Raw genomic sequence first — 16,539 nt, forward strand, 5'->3', positions numbered from 1 at the left:
TTGACTTTACATGTGGCATATAATGACCTTCTTGTTTTTATATGGACATACCAGTTGCACCATTTTCATGAGTACATCTCTGACCATTACTCATCAACTTAATCTCTAAATTATGTCAGTTAATTTGTTATGGGATAGTTTTAGGTAAGGAGGAAGTCTGGGAGAGTGAGGCAGAGACTGTGATGATGATGATGCTCTCTGTCTAATATGTCAGAGAAAGAGAAAGTTTTTTCTGTAATTCCTTCTTATTGTTCAGTATCATATCTCAGGAGGCTTCCTGGGGTGAGCAAGGGTAATATTCTCTGTGTTTGCTAAGTATGTATCCATTTTGTTCCTCGATGATTATTGGCAATAACGGGTTACTAAATGCGGCTTTAACAGTCAGGCACATCAGCCATACTCGGGGACGGGAGGAGAAGACGTGTAGGAATCAAACAGTCTGAGGCAACTGATGTGCCATGGATCTGTGTGATAAGCCGCCCTCCAATGGCGTTGTTTTTTGTTTTGTTTTGTTTTACACTTGGTTTGAATTAGATTGTGTATGGAAAATTCTGAGTGCTTATTCAGTAAAATGCTTGTCACGTGCTGGTTATCACATGTAGTTTGGCACCAAGGAGAAAACACTCCTGCAGTTTTCTTAATTTTTCTTTTTTTTCTTTTTTAAAGATTTATTTATTTATTTGAGAGAGAGAGAGAGAGTGCAGGGTGGAGGGGCAGAGGGAGAGGGAGAGAGAGAATCTCAAGCAGAAATCCCGCTGAGTGTAGAGCCCAACATGGGACCCTGAGATCATGACTTGAGCTGAAATCAAGAGTCAGATGCCAGGGCGCCTGGGTGGCTCAATTGTTAAGCATCTGCCTTTGGCTCAGGTTGTGATCCCGGGGTCCTGGGATCAAGCCCCTCATTAGGCTCCTTGCTCGGCAGGAGGCCTGCTTCTCCCTCTCCCACTCCCCCTGCTTGTGTTCCCTCTCTCGCTGTGTCTCTCTCTGTCAAATAAATAAATAAAATCTTAAAAAAAAATAGAGATGCCTAACCAACTGAGCCATTCAGGTACCCCTAGTTTTCTTAATTTCTTAAAGAAAAACAATTAGATGTTACCTTTTGATGAAAGAAGAGAAATCAGTAGCAGAACTGCCCCCCAACAAAAAAAAAATCAAACATATTGAGAATAAATCAAGATTTATGAAAGCACTTATTTTAAAAAGTGTTTCTTTTGGGGCGCCTGGATGGCTCAGTCATTAAGCGTCTGCCTTCGGCTCAGGTCATGGTCCCAGGGTCCTGGGATCAAGCCCTGCATCGGGCTCCCTGCTCCGCGGGGAGCCTGCTTCTCCCTCTCCCACTCCCCCCTGCTTGTGTTCCCTCTCTTGCTGTGTCTCTCTCTGTCAAATAAATGGATAAAATCTTTAAAAAAAAAAAAGTGTTTCTTTCTTTAGCAGTTTTAGCTTGGGCCCACTTGTTAAAATTTCTGTCCTGAGGAATAAATTTTTAAAATCTACGAGGTATCCAGCCATATTGTTACTGAGTCATATATCATAAAAGTCTGGCTGCTGTAAGTGTGGACACATTACTTGGAAACATGACATATATTTCTACATAATAAATAGGAGTCATGAAAAATGAGGAGAACAAAGCACAAGATAATCTTCCTTTAAACTGCTCCAAATTAAATTCCAAATATTTTCAAGTATTTCTAGTTCTTTAGGGAAGAATCGCGTTACCTGATTGAAATGATAATTTCCGCAGTGCTGCTTTGGAACATGCCAGGTACTTGCTTAGATTAGAATGGGATTTATTGGCAAATATATGAATATTTTTGAACATGACTCTTACATTTTAAAGGGAGACCAGGTTTCTCATTTTCCCTTTTATTAGGAATTCAACTTGACAAGGACTTGAAGACATTTCCTTCAAATCCCTTGCTTTCCTGGCCCTAGTCCTCTACCAAGCTATAGTTTTAAGGAACCATCAATTCTTTTTTACTTTATCTTCTAAGATTTATCAGTTTTCTCCTGTTCTAGTAGCAAACCATCCCCAAACTCAGTTGCCTTAACAAGAGTAGTAGGGAGAGCAAATCTCCACTTCATGGTGTCTGGGCCTCAGCTGGGAAGTCTTAAAGGCTGGGGTTTAGAATTATCAGATGGCAGCTTCACTCCCACATCTGGCAATTGATGGTGTATCATGGCTGGGATCCCAGCTGGGTGGTCAGCTGGCATTTCTATTTGGCCTTCCCATGTGGTTTCTCTGTGTGGGGTTAGTTTGGGTTTCCTTACAGGAAGACAGCTGGATTCCAAGAGCAAGGACCCTAAGAGGACCAGGTAGAGTCTGCATCACATTTTATGACCTAAGTTCAGGGAATGCATAGTGTCCCTTCTGCTGTAATTGAAGGGAAGGAATATTGACTCTACCTCTTGATGGGAGAAGTCTCCAAGTCACATTGGAACTTAGAGCTGTGGGATGGGAGTTCTGGCAGCCTCTTTTGGAGGATATAATCTGCCACATTTTCCCTCCTCTCCTCTCCTACAATCACTATTTTAGGTCTGTGTCTCATCATCTTTTTCTGGAACATTCAGGCCAATGGCCTCTTGTCTATAGGTCTTTCTGCCAATACTCTAATTTTCTTCAAATCTACACTCCACATAGCTGTAAGAGTGACCTATCTAAAATGTGAATCTGTCTTTCATTACATTGTTCCAGATCCCTAAAAGCTCCTTCTAGAAGAAAGGCCCTTAGCCTGGAGTACAAGCTCTTCATGTTCTATTTGCCAGACTCACCAACCTAGTCACATGGGTCTCTCCAACAAGCTTCTTGTTCCCTTTTGCCCCTGTCCCTTTGCCCCCCCCCCCACATGCCTCTCATGTCTTTTCTAGGGGTGTCTCCTTTCCCTCAAGTGTATCCCCCATCTTCATTTTCCTCTGGCTACTGCGTTCCAATTCTCTCTGAATAGGATATTGTGAGGCCTCCTTTTCGCAGTATGCAACACGATTTCAACCCATCTTCTAAGTTGTAATTCTCATTTCTACTCGCTATGCCTCCTTTCTCACATCTATTAAATGGAAATATAGTCCTCCATTCATATGGCTCTTGGAAAAATTAAATGAACTTAAGATATGTGAAGTGCTTGTAAAATAATACCCAACATATGGGAACTGCTCAAAAGATGTTAGGTATTATTATTAGCTTCTTGTATCTTACATTTCTGGCAAACTAGAATAATTCTGGAAAATGTCTTGCCTCAGTATCTTTTCTTATGTTCATCTTTGCATGGGATTCTCTACCACAATCTCTATCTAGATCCATTCTCCCTATTCCTCAACTTCTATTATAAGTTCCACAAATTCTCAAAAGAAGGCATCTGCAATGGATTGAACGTTTGTGTATTCCACAAGTTTATATGTTAAAACCTAATGCCCAAGGTGATGTATTAGGAGGTGGGAACTTTGAGAGGTGTTTAGGTCACATAGGTGGAGCCTTCATGAATAGGAATCGTGCCCTTACAAAAGAGACCTCAGAGAGGTAACTTGCCCCTTCTTGCCGAGTGAGGACTCAGTGAAAAGGCAGCCATTTATGAACCAGAAAACATGCCCTTCCAGATACAGAATCTGCCTGTGCCATGATCTTAGGCTTCCTAGTCTCCAGGACTGCAAGAAATAAATGTTGTTTATAAGCCACCCTATCTCTGTTCTTTTGTTCTAGCAGCCCAAACAGACTTAACGTATTTCTTCTCCTGACTTTAGACCTTCATGTCTTTGTTGTATACCTTCTTGGAATCTGTACATTTTATTTTTCATATTAGTTTGTTTGAATGTGTCTTGTTTATGGAATCCTTGAGGGTAAGGATTACATCATATATTTTTTTCACTTTAAGTCCTAATATTCAGCTTTGCTTGGAGTAAGCTGATACTCACTACCTTAAATGAGAATTAAGACAAAAGAATTACTTTATCAGATATTTTGGTATTATTAAACCAAGACAAATATATATTAAATTTGGCATTTAGTTTTACCATATTATGTCATATATTTATTAGTGTATTTTATGAGATATACCCAATGCTTTGTTTTATATGTATTATATATAAAACATTAACTTTCATTTCCAGTGTTAATTTTGTTGATGTTTTGATAATACCTATTTTTTATCTTGTTCTCTTCAATTATCCTTGTTTAAACTCTTTTCCAATTAATGCAAAGGGAAACTATTATACAGATTGTCCCCCAAAGCATCTTAAATAAAAATTTTAAGTACATATTTATACTTGTTAACTTATAATTTATTTTGAATCCAAGATTTATTTCATGACTGCTAGTTGGTGCCTAATATGGGATAAACTTTGGGACTACAAGGGTTCACAAGACATAATCTTCATCCTCAAGGAGTTTAGCATCTACCGGATAGAGAGGGAGGAATCAGTGGGGGAACAGATAAAGAGATAGAAGAGTTCAAAAGGGGTGATCTTCTTTTTAGCCAAGAGGAACAGTAAAGGATTTATCGGAGGACATGGTATTTGGGCTGGATCTTGCAGGATAAGTTTGGTTTGATTTGGTAAACATTCGTTATTTCAGAGGAAAGAAGAAAGCAGAAGAGTTGTCCCGTGAAGGTAACAATGTGAATATACCATTTGGTGGAAAAGCAGAGCGGTGTGCACCTATAGGAAAGAGAGTTTGGTTGGAATGTACTGTGGGCATAAGGGGAGGAGTAGGAAAGGTAGTTGGAGCCTAGTGCCAAAGTCTTGAAATAATTCCACTTTGTTCTGTAGATGATGCGAAGCCATTAAAAGGTCTCCGTGTGATCAAACCGAGTTAAAGGAAATTGCCTGGGGAAAGAACCACTGAAGTGAATGGATTAGTAAAAGCACCTGACCTCAAATACTTTCTCCATAAATGTTTAAAGAAAATCTAATTGGGATGTGGATATATTTGCTTTTATACTGGCAATCCTATTTCATAAGCTTGAAGTTGCTTTTTAGGTGAGGATTTTTAATCACTCCCAACCGAACCAGGAATCAGTCCAGTGAGTGACCTGGAGCAACCACTCCACAAACCAGTTATGATGCTCAGGGGATTTCTGCACAGGGTCTGTGTCACTCTAATTTCAATTAACATCTTTCTTAATTAGAAAGAAGTACAGAGGTACAGAGGCTAATACTTCTAATTCATTGCCCCTTATTTAGCTTTCTGTCCATTTGATTCATAAGATCCCATAGATGAAAATTTAGAGAGCCAAATTCATGGGGAATTTGATTTAGGACAATAAAAAGTTAGGTCAGATAAATTATATGCAATTTAAAGTTTATTGTAGCCTCCATATTTGTCTTGAAGAAGTTGTGTGATTGTGCTTTAGAAGCTATTTCAGTGGACTCTATACGTCAAACTGTTACGGACAGTGCTCTAATGAAGCCAACATCATACGTAAGAATTAGGTCCCTGATTCAGTTTCCAATAGAAAAATCTGCAGTATAGTTACCTCAAAAACAGCAAAACACCAAAATGAACCAAGTGTTCTTTCATTGTGCCAGCTGTACTTTGAGACACTTAACCATTGGGTATATATGTTAATTTACCAATGGGAGGTACTTTCAGTATATATCCTGAGGCTATTACTTCAGCCAGAGGGAAGAACCTGATTCACTACTACTATCCCAACCTTCCTGGTCTTTTCAGAAAGCTGGATAACCTGACCTTAACTAGACAGCTCACATGATAAAAGGTCAAAGGCAGATCATTGCTTTCTGAACTGAAAGCTATCCGTACTCAAGTAAGAAGGGAAATGCATGTTATAAAAATGGCAAGAGAAGAACAACTCAAAAGGGCTTTTATACTATAGTGAAGACATCGCTGTGTAATATTCAGCAGGGATGGTAACAGAGAAAATCCTACCAGAAGTATTTACAGGTATTAAACACAACTATCTGGAGGTAGGAGACCCTAAGCTAGGCCTTTATGTCATCTCTCTTTAATTAAAGAGGAGGAACACTTTTATTTAATTTTAACAGAACCTGTGAAATGCTTTTATCATTTCATATACATTGTGATGAGACTAACATGATTAATGGAAACTGGGTTTTCCCCCTTTTAGGTCAATAAAAATAGCTTCCATTTGTTGAATGTTTATTTTATAAATGCTTCACATAAATTATCTTATTTATTCCCTAAGGTTATGGGTTGATATAATTACATTCATTTAAAAGGTGAGGAAGCGGTGGCTAAACATGTTCAAAGATGTTTCCCAAATTATAAGCAATTAAATGAAAGTCAGTGTTTGGATCCAGGTTAGTATGAATTCAAAATCTGAACTATTTCCCACATTGTAATGACTGTCATGCAATATCCTAGGATGTTCTGTGGGATGCTATTGGAAAGTATTCCTTAAATTGACATTGGCATTGGTTTTGGCTGCATCTTCAGCCTATTAATTGGGACTTTTTACTACTAAATTGTGAGGATCACAGGCACAATGTCTTGATGCAAACTGAATTAGGAAAGGTTCAGTTTGTAACCTTCAAGTTGCTTTTTAAGATCCCTAAGTTAGTGAATGTAACTGTCAGGTAGAAATGAAACAAGACTATAATTTGAAAGAGTTCTACTTGCTTTTTTAGTTTGGGTAACTTAGTTATGTTCCTTTCCTTATACTACTCTTTTCCCTGTTCACAAAGTAGTGTAATTGTGAAGGTAATAGCTCTTTATATTTAGGACAGTCTTTATGTAGTGTGGTTCAGCCTTTTAGAACTCAGATGAAGCTTAGTACCATAGTTTAAATAAATAAATATTTGACTTTAGACTGAGGCCTACAGTCTGTTTGTGTCCCTTCAAAATGTAAATGTTGAAATCCTAACCCCCAAAGATGAAGTATTAGGAGGTAAGTCCTCTAGGAGGTCCCTTTCATGAATTGGATTGATGTCCTTATAAAAGGATCCCAGAGAATCCCTGGCCCCTTCCTTCATGTCATCAGTGAGTCGGGAAAAGAGTCCTCATTTGACCATGCTGGCAGCATGATCTCAGATGTCCAGCCTCCAGAGCTGTGAGAAATACATTTCTGTTGTTTTATATAAGCTACCCAGTCTGGTATTTTGCAGTAACAGCCCAAATGGACTAAGACACTGAGATCTCAAAGTTTTCAGGCATGAAGACCTGCTTTTTACTCTTATCTCCTTATCTGAATGCATTCAGTAGGTCTAGTAATTTTTCAGCTCTGAATCATGCCTCCTTAGCTCACCATATACCCCAAATATCAACTAGCATCAAGGGCTACTTCGTGGGTTTGTCCTGTCAATTTCTATTTAGGAAAATGGGATGCAATAACATCCTTCTACTATTTATATGCATTCAATACTTCTACACTTTTAAACCCTCAGGGACATTCAAGGAAACTTCATACTTTTGTGTCATTTTCTGCTCAATTCAAGGCCATCAGAATTACAGTTAATTTTCATTTTAGACCCTTGTGTAAGAGGATGTCACTTCTTGGTAAAGCTACTGGACGATAAAGTAAAGCAAGAATCATCCCTTGCTCTGTATACACTTAATTAGGAATTCTAGTTAATTACTCATTTTGTCCCTTTACATTTCCAGAAATTTATAGAGAAAAGAGTTTCTTCCTCCTTTGTGTAAAAAAAAAAAATCCCTTCAGTATAGGAAAGCTTTTCTTTTTCATACAATCAGATCCTTAAGAGACCTTTGTTAAAAATACTTTTCTATCTCAATGTTTTCTTTTACTTTTCAGTTGGTAAAAAACAGCCTGTCTGAAGAGAGGCAAATTTTATAGTTAGGTACACTAAAAAGCACAGCATGGATGAAAATAAACTCTTTGTTTTATTTTTTAAAAATTCAACAAACACTTGTATTTGAAGTGCTTTAAAATATTAGCTCATTTAATCCTTATAATAAGACTGTGACGCAGAATCCTATTATCCCATTTTACAGATGTGACTACATCTGTAGTCATTATTAGATATTAAATAATATCATTAGATGGGCAATGACCAACTGTTTGAATTCTCGTTATGGTTTTAGAAAAATAGCAGAAGTGAAATGTTGATCACCAGCTTCTTTGAAGAGCTGTTATTTCTCTCTGTGGCAGTTCTCTTAGACTTAATCTCAAGGGTGAGTCAAATCTATATTAGGAGCAGCTTCTTCAAGAATTTTTTTTTTTAAAGATTTTATTTTATTTATTTATTTGAGAGAAAGAATGAGAGAGAGAGAGCATGAGAGGGGGGAGGGTCAGAGGGAGAAGCAGACTCCCCGCTGAGCAGGGAGCCGGATGCGGGACTCGATCCCGGGACTCCAGGATCATGACCTGAGCCGAAGGCAGTCGCTTAACCAACTGAGCCACCCAGGTGCCCCTTCTTCAAGAATTCTAATGGACAAGCTCCAAAGCTAATTCTGAAGATGATCTCAGTGTGTTAAATTCTGCACCACAGTGAGCCCATTATAGTGAACTCCCAACATGGGTCCTTTTTAGAGTTAGAGTAGCAAATTAAAGATTTCATTTGGTGTTGAGCCATTCTCCAATTTAATTATGTACATTTATATAATAGGTGGTAGCATAACCTATTGGAAAGAATAACCAAAGGCAGTTGAGTTCCGTTTGTTCCTTAATGGGCGGCGTGATCTTAGGGAAATCCCTGTATCATTTTCTGATTTGTGTTTTCTTTTCGGTGAAACAAGAATAATGCCTCTTTTCTTTCCCTATGTATCTCCTAGGAATAATCTATGATAAAAACTCCAAACAGCTCTTGCTCATGAGGAGAAGCAGCACAGCTGTGTGTTCCCTTTTCTTTCCTTCTCTTTTCAGCTTATGAGACTACTTGTAATATTGTCCACTATTCTTGCCTAAGTGCCTTTTTGTGATTTCGATGGACAAGAAACCCTTGTGCAGTCTGTCAAACATTCTATTACAAAAGCTTTTGATAAAAGCAATATCTTAACACTTTTCGGACTGTAGAAATTTGCTGCTTGAGATTGTACCTGCTTTGATGTAATGGGCATAGAGGTTAACTTCTTTATTTTTTTGCGGAAATATTTATTCAGTCCTGCAATGAATGATAGGAAGTAAAATGTGTGAACTTTGAAATAGAATTTTAAAACCCTGGTTCTGACTTCCTGCTTTGCCATTTATAGGCCTCTGTCCTGTGATACGTTGTCTAAAGTAACTGAGGTTTTGTTTCCTCATCTATTCAATGAAGCTACTAATATCCCAACTGCCTTTGAACCATAGATGCCATTTGTCTTACTGATTTTTGTCAACAAATGATGGTGATATTTAGGGGTGAAATTAGTTAAAGGGGTGATGGTCACCTCTTCTGGTTTTTCATGAGGAATGATGCCTTTAGTCCTTTTAATTTAAATGATGTTGTAGTAAGTTGCCTCTGCACCTTTCCTTAGGAAATCCAGAACTGTTAAAGGGAACTTATTTGTACTGTAACAAAAATATCCAAATATTTTCTCTGGGCTTGTAAAAGTTTTAGTTGAGTTTGGATTCCTTTGCAGATTTTCTTCAAAGCCTTTTGAAATGTAGAGAGCACTCATGGTGTTTACTGTGAGCTGAGGTCAAAATAGCACCAGGTTCCTTCCTACTTAACTACTCTCTTCCCTCTACACATGTCTAATTTGGATTTGCCGTATTTCCTCCAGAAATACTTCCTTCTTCAGAAGTTCATGTTTCATATGCATTATAGAATGGAAACCAGAGTCATCATGAAACCCTTCCTGCTACCTTATTCTCTCTTCCTCTTTGTTTTGCGCATTATAATCTATAAATCATCCAGAACCATTGATTTCTTCTTTCTCTTACTACTTATATATTTTTTGCATATATATTTCTTCAAACTTTTGAATGAATATGAGGAGCAATGTGTTATGGGTAAGATGCTATGGAGTGGGAGAATCAAGGCCACTGAAATGACCATTGATAGTATAGCCTAAAGTGAGTGCTAATCATAACAAAAAAAGGTTAAATATTTTCTTTTTTAAAACAGATTTGAAGAACAGATTTGGAAAGAGTAGCATGCTGCTTAAGTATTTACTAATTGACATGGAAATTAAAGCAAATCAAGAATGCTAGTATAAACATTCAGTAGTGTAAGACAAGCAATATGTAATATGACATGTTATTTAATATCAGACTTAATGACTACAATAAAATACGTTGATAGTTTTTGGTTGTCTTGTGTGAGTTCATGTGTTGTATGTCTACTTGTGTGTAGTAGGTACTTCTGTAAGATATACTATTATCATGGGTATGAGAAAAAGAGCTAACGTATATTAAACATTCTTCTAAATGATTTCCTAGATAGACTCTTATTTAAACTTCATAATAGTTTCATGCAGGAGGTAGTATTATTATGTCCATTTTACAGATAGCCATGACTGAGACAAAGAGCAGTTACTTTCCCAGAGTTACAAATATCTAGTAAGTTGCAAAGCTAGGACTCTGATCCAGGATGTCCAAATTTAGATCCTGAGCTCTTATCCTCAACATATGCTCCTATTCTCCCTCATGAGAATTTCATCATGATCCTTTCTAAGTTGACATACTATGAGCCCAGTCAGGAAGAGTCATCAACAGTAGGGTCTAGAATATAACTCTTTTACCAGGGAAGTAATACATACTTGGCCAATACACTTTGCCTGTTTATTGACATTGTAAAATTAAATTCAAACCATGGGTGAGTGATTGACTGGAGATCACCGAGTAGGAGGTAGATGACTGGAGAAGGGAGAGCAACCCAGAGCTATGTAGGTGGAGGAATCTGGGGAGTTGGGGAGGGGTAGAAATGGGTTTTATCACAGAGTCTGCCTTGAGGGTGATTCCTCAGCAAACTCAAAGAGATCTCTGCTTGACCCTTGGGGAGAAATTTAAAGAGTGGTTTCCCACCCTACTAGAAAATCTATGACATACTATGGCTGTTGTATAAGATAAATATATATACAGAGCAGTGATTTTCAACTGGGGGCAATTTCACCCTACCCCTGGGTGGCATCTCGCAATGTCTGGAGACATTTTTGATTGTCATGACTGGTGGGGTCGTTACTACTGGGATCTAGAGGGTAGAGTCCAGGGATGCTTCTGAACATCTGACAGTTCACAAAACAGGTTCTTCCAATCCCCAGCCAACAAATAATTATGGTTCAAAATGTCAACAGTGCCACTATTGAGAAACCCTGATACAGAGGAATAGGTCCTCCTCCTGTCAGCATACAGACATGAGCAAATGTTGGTTAACACAGAATAAATTTCTAACTAGTAATCAGAAACAGTATAAACCATAAGGTCCTAGCAGCAATGGTCATGATAAATTTCCCAATGCATCTTTATCTTCATATAGGAGAGTCTGAAAGAAATCTGGGACATTACTTATATGGAGGTATCAATGGAGCATTCTCTGGTGACTTCAAAAAATAATAAGAAAATAAGTAGAAGGAAAACCAGAGATTCTTCTCTCCTCCCTCCCCTCACCTCATCGAAGTCCCTCCCTCCCTCCCATCCTTCCATCCTCCCTCCCTCCCTCCCTCCCTTCCTTCCTTCCTTCCTTCCTTCCATCCATCCATCCATCCATCCTGTCTTTGTCCTTTCAACCAAAACAATTGTGCATCTCTTATGTGTCAGGCAATCTGCATAGATGTAAAGATGAAAAAGCCAAAACATCAAAATGGAATAAAAATATTTTAGGAAGTCTATGATACTTGATGGTATCCATCTATTAGAACATTATAATGGTGAAACCAAGAGCAGGAATAACATATACCTCTGGGCCAGACAAAAATGCTCAAGGAAAGACAGCAACACTTTTGCCTCATATCTCCACATTCAGTATGTGTGAGCTCTCAGAAATTTGTGCAATTTGATCACAAGGGGAACCAAATAAGACAGGGTAGATATTTCTGTGCAAATCAATCATCTTTAATAGGAAAAAGACTCCTATAGTCCATGTCCTACTGACTAATCACTCAGATTATAGTTAGACTGAGAAAGAAGACTTTTCATTAGGAAACAATTCCAATCAGAAATGCAGGTATTGACAGTAGTTTCTCCACTTTCGAAATAAAATTGGGAGATTGGGGGAGGGGCTCTGAATTCAATAGGTGTATTTTTCACAAAAATTTCCTGATCAGTGGAAAGTGGCCTTCTATGTGTATCTCGTTTTAGAAAATAAAATCTATAAATTGTGCTTGTATATAAGTTTTTAGTAATTATCCTCCCAGAATATTCTGCTAAAACCAAAAGGAATAGTCAAAGCTCCAGAAGAATCAGTAAGAAAAAAGAATAAAGGCAAATATTTTAGCAAGGAAAATCCAAAGCAAACACTGAAACAAATGCAGTTACAGACAATGGCATGAATGTTAATGAACTTAAAGCCATATAGTGGAAATCTGCTAAACGCATAGTTGAGGGAATTGAGAGGACATTTCCCTAACAGTTTGTTCCTGTTGCTTATAATTTTAGAAAGGTACTGCAGGATGGCCCAATTCAGTCCCAACATCATATTATGCAGATGCGTTACAATTCCCTACTGAAGTTATGTGGAAGAATTGAATCTAATTTAGCACAGTTGTTTCACACAATATCATCAAGATCAGTAAATGAATACCCAAAGCATGTGCTAAAGGCTGAGAAGTGATTGCAGTTTTAAAGCAACCGAGAACTAACTATTCTTTGGAGGTTCATAAATTTGTGAGAAGGGAAAAAATTATACACAACAACAACAATAACAACAACAACAACTCACACAGCAGTTAGTTAACTTTAGATGTTTACCTTCAAGTTCAATATGCATTTTCTTTACATTTTTATTTATAATGATAAAACCAGAAAGCTCTATAATTTTTAACCAAGGGAATGGCTCACCTCAGAAGTCCTGTTTATGTTTTGCTGAGGAGGAAGACATGCTGGCACTCTTAGGACATAGCTGGTACGCAAATCATGGAGGTAGACTTATGTCAGACATTCAGTCCCCAAACTAGGCACGCACTTATATCTCAACTCTTTTAACTGCAGAGAAGATGTTCATGGAAGATCTATCTCAATACTCTACTCAACATTAACCCTTTCCACAGGGAGAGAGAAAGGTATTTGTTATGTACTTATTCATTTATCCCTTCAACAAAGATTTATGGCCTGTCTATTATGAACAATATGGAGTGTCTATTACTTGAAATTCATAGTCAAATTGAGAAGATAAACATGAAACTAATGAACAATCATACATGCAATTGGGTAAGAATTAAAAACTTCGTAGAGCATGAAGCACCTATGAGAGAATGAACTCTTGTCTAGAAGAATGGGGAGAATTTAAGGAATATTCACAAAAAAAGGGAGGGATAAGAAAATGTCTAAAGGATTAGCAGTATTTCCGTAGACAGAAGTGTATATCACTGAATGCTTTGCTGCTACTTTTGTAAGGCCACCTAATTCATCCACATCTCAGATACTAGCTAACTTAAAAAAAAAAGATGAGCTGTAAATACCCATAAGCATTCTTCTCAGTTACCCTAGAATTCATCCCCACTTGTGAATTTTATCATTGTCAGGATACAGTATCCTCACCAACTTACTCTGGATCTTGTGTCGGACTCAGTGTTGCCTCTGTGGACTCTGTTCTGGCTTGCTATTCTCTCTGAAGTCCTTCTTTGATTCTCTAAACACCAAACCCCTGCCAGTAGTTATTTGCCTGGCATAAAGGTCAAAGCACTCCTATTCCTCCGGAGAAGAGAGAGATTTACCAGAAGTGATGAATTGTTGATGTTTCCAGGGATGCTTTTTTTTTTTTTTTTTTGGTATGGAGCCTGAAACATATGTAGGTCAGATGAAACTAGAAATACAAAATTAGTTCTTCCATCTACAGATTAATTTTTTAAAATATGTGAATGGTAGGTATCTACTGAACAACAAACATCAAGTAAGGGAGAAAATGGATTATATTTGTATGTTAGAAAATGACACAATGGGCAAATAGTATAGAAGAGGGGTTGCTGATATGCAGCAGTCAAGTGGCAGTGGAGAAGAATGGATGGGTTTCAACAGTTATTAAAAAGTGTATCTCAGGACTTGATTTCTTTTCTGTCCCATTCATTGACCATTATTCTTATTCCCGTGATAGTGAAGAGCAGAGGATGATTGCCAGATTTTTACCTTGAGGTAAAAAAAGAATAGCCAATGGTTATTTATATTGTGGCATGCATCATGCTCAGTGTCTTACCATCTCTCATCATCTAACAACTTGAGTAGTTGTTCTTATTAATTCTGTTTTGTAGATGAGGAAACAAAGAGGTCCATGGAAGGAATCTTGAGAAGCAGTGCATTTTCTGAGGTGGGTATGGGAAAAGGGATAAGTGAATGAGACAGAAATAGAAGGGGCAGAGTTAGGGGGCGAATCTCTGGGAAGAAAGAGAGAAGCAAGGACAGAACCGAGAGGTAAACAACAGCATTTGTGGTGGTGGGCATGAAGAGGGGCCTAGCAAGGGAATTATAAGAAGTTCTCAGAAATCTAGACGGAGAATGGGAAGAAAACAGGAAAGAGTTTTGAAAAGGAAAAAAAAAAAATGGCTTGCTAGGCAGTGCCCCAGACTGTGAGAGGTCAGGTTATTTGAGGATGAAAGGAGCCTTGAATTTGGCCTTTAGAAGCTTGTTCTATGCACAGTTAGCAGGGTGGTGGGGTAGCAAACTGAGGACAAAGGATGAGGAGTGAATTGAGTAGAAGTAGTCCATAGCCGCCTGAAGGGAGGAGATACTGAGGAAATTAGTGATGAGGAGGAGATGCACAGGTCGATAACCAGAGGACAAAGAGATTAGAGAAGTTTCATTTTTTTCCCTTAAGATAGAAAAGAGATTCACCGTTTTGTTTATATAGAAAGGCTGAGGGGAAGGAGCCCCTGAAGATGGTGAAGAAGGGCATAATTGAGAGACTGTCTTAGAGGATGTTGGAGGAGATGGGTCGAAGGTATAAAGAAGGACAGGAGGAAGGACACCTTGTTCCCTGACCCTGGTTTCCAGGGTTCAGACGCAGGTTTGAAACACTGAGTAGTATGAGGGAGAGGAAATGTGAAGAGTCAGCTAAGGGATTGGGGAAGTTAGACATACAGAAGCTTTTCATGCTATTCCTAATGTAGAACTGGGGCAGACTATAAAGTTTTATATATATTTTTCATAAAATAAAATAAATAAATGTAGTACATCTGCAGTATGACTTTGTACTGAAATGAGCCTCGCTATGGTGCCTTCTTCAAAATTAACAGATAGAGGCATAAAGTGTTACAGAAAGTAGTTTCATTTAATTTACTGTATTTCATTTGTTTAACATGGCATTTGCAATTGATGTTCCTTTTGGTGTGATAGCTATCTACAAATTGCCATGCTTTCTTCCTCAGAAATTCACTGTTTTTGAAAAGAATTTGCAGATTAAATTAGACTTGTATTTTTAAAACTGTACATTTGTGAACATAAAACACAAAACATACAAATCTATATATTTCACTACTACATTTATCTAATCTATCTATATATAAGTCAAATTAAATACAGTTGACCCTTGAGCAACATGGGTTTGAACTGCATGGTCCACTTATATGTGGATTTTTTTTTATAAATTCTGTACAATACTGTAAATGTATTTTCTCTTGTGATTTTCTTAATAACATCTTTTCTCTAGCTTACTTTATTGTAAGAATACGGGATATAATACATATAACATATAGAACATATGTCTTAATTGACTGTTAGGTTATCAGTAAAGGCTTCTGGTCAACAGTAGGCTATTGGTAGTTAAATTTTGGGGGAGTCAAAAGTTATATGCAGATTTCTGACTGCATGGGCATCAGCATCCTAACCCCTGCATTTCAAGGGTTAATTGTAATTTTAAACAACAGCAAGAAAAATAAAGCAAATGAAAGCAAAAGGAACAGAGGATAAAAAAGCATAAAATTCAATAGAAAGTAAAAGGATTTTAGATTCTTGTATGGTATAATGGGTTCATTTCAACTCCCCCCCCCAGCCCCCAAGAAAGGAGCCTTTTCTTATAATAAGACTCCTTAATAGAATGTCTCAGTGACATTTGGGAAGAAATTCAATTCCCAAACATATAAGTGCAGCACAGAGGATGAGGAAAAAAAAAAATCAACATTTCTTACCCTAAAAAAAGTTACTTTTAAAATTGAATGAGATACTAGAAAAATGAAGGTATTTTTACACGGAGCCTGCCAGTAGGAGTTGCCTACATATTATACCAATTAAAATTTAGTTACTTATTATTATTCAGTCATTTCCTGGCTAGAATGCCAATCCAAGATTATTTAAATGAAATAAAAAGTAATATCTCTTTTATCTATATCCATAAACATGTATTTTGGTAAGGAGCTGATTATTTCCCTCTGGCAATAATTTATTATGGGAAAGGAAGGGTTTTTAAATATGACTCTAATCTTACCTGCTTACGGTTTGGTAAATGTTTGGTCTTATGGTCTGTTTTCTGGATGTTTCTAAGACACTCTGACATTGGGAGTAGGTAGGTCCTCCGGAACCTAAGATCTTAAGACCCAGATCATGTCTT

This window comes from Zalophus californianus, chromosome 5, assembly GCF_009762305.2.
Source record: "Zalophus californianus isolate mZalCal1 chromosome 5, mZalCal1.pri.v2, whole genome shotgun sequence".
In the NCBI taxonomy this organism is placed as follows: Eukaryota; Metazoa; Chordata; class Mammalia; order Carnivora; family Otariidae; genus Zalophus; species Zalophus californianus.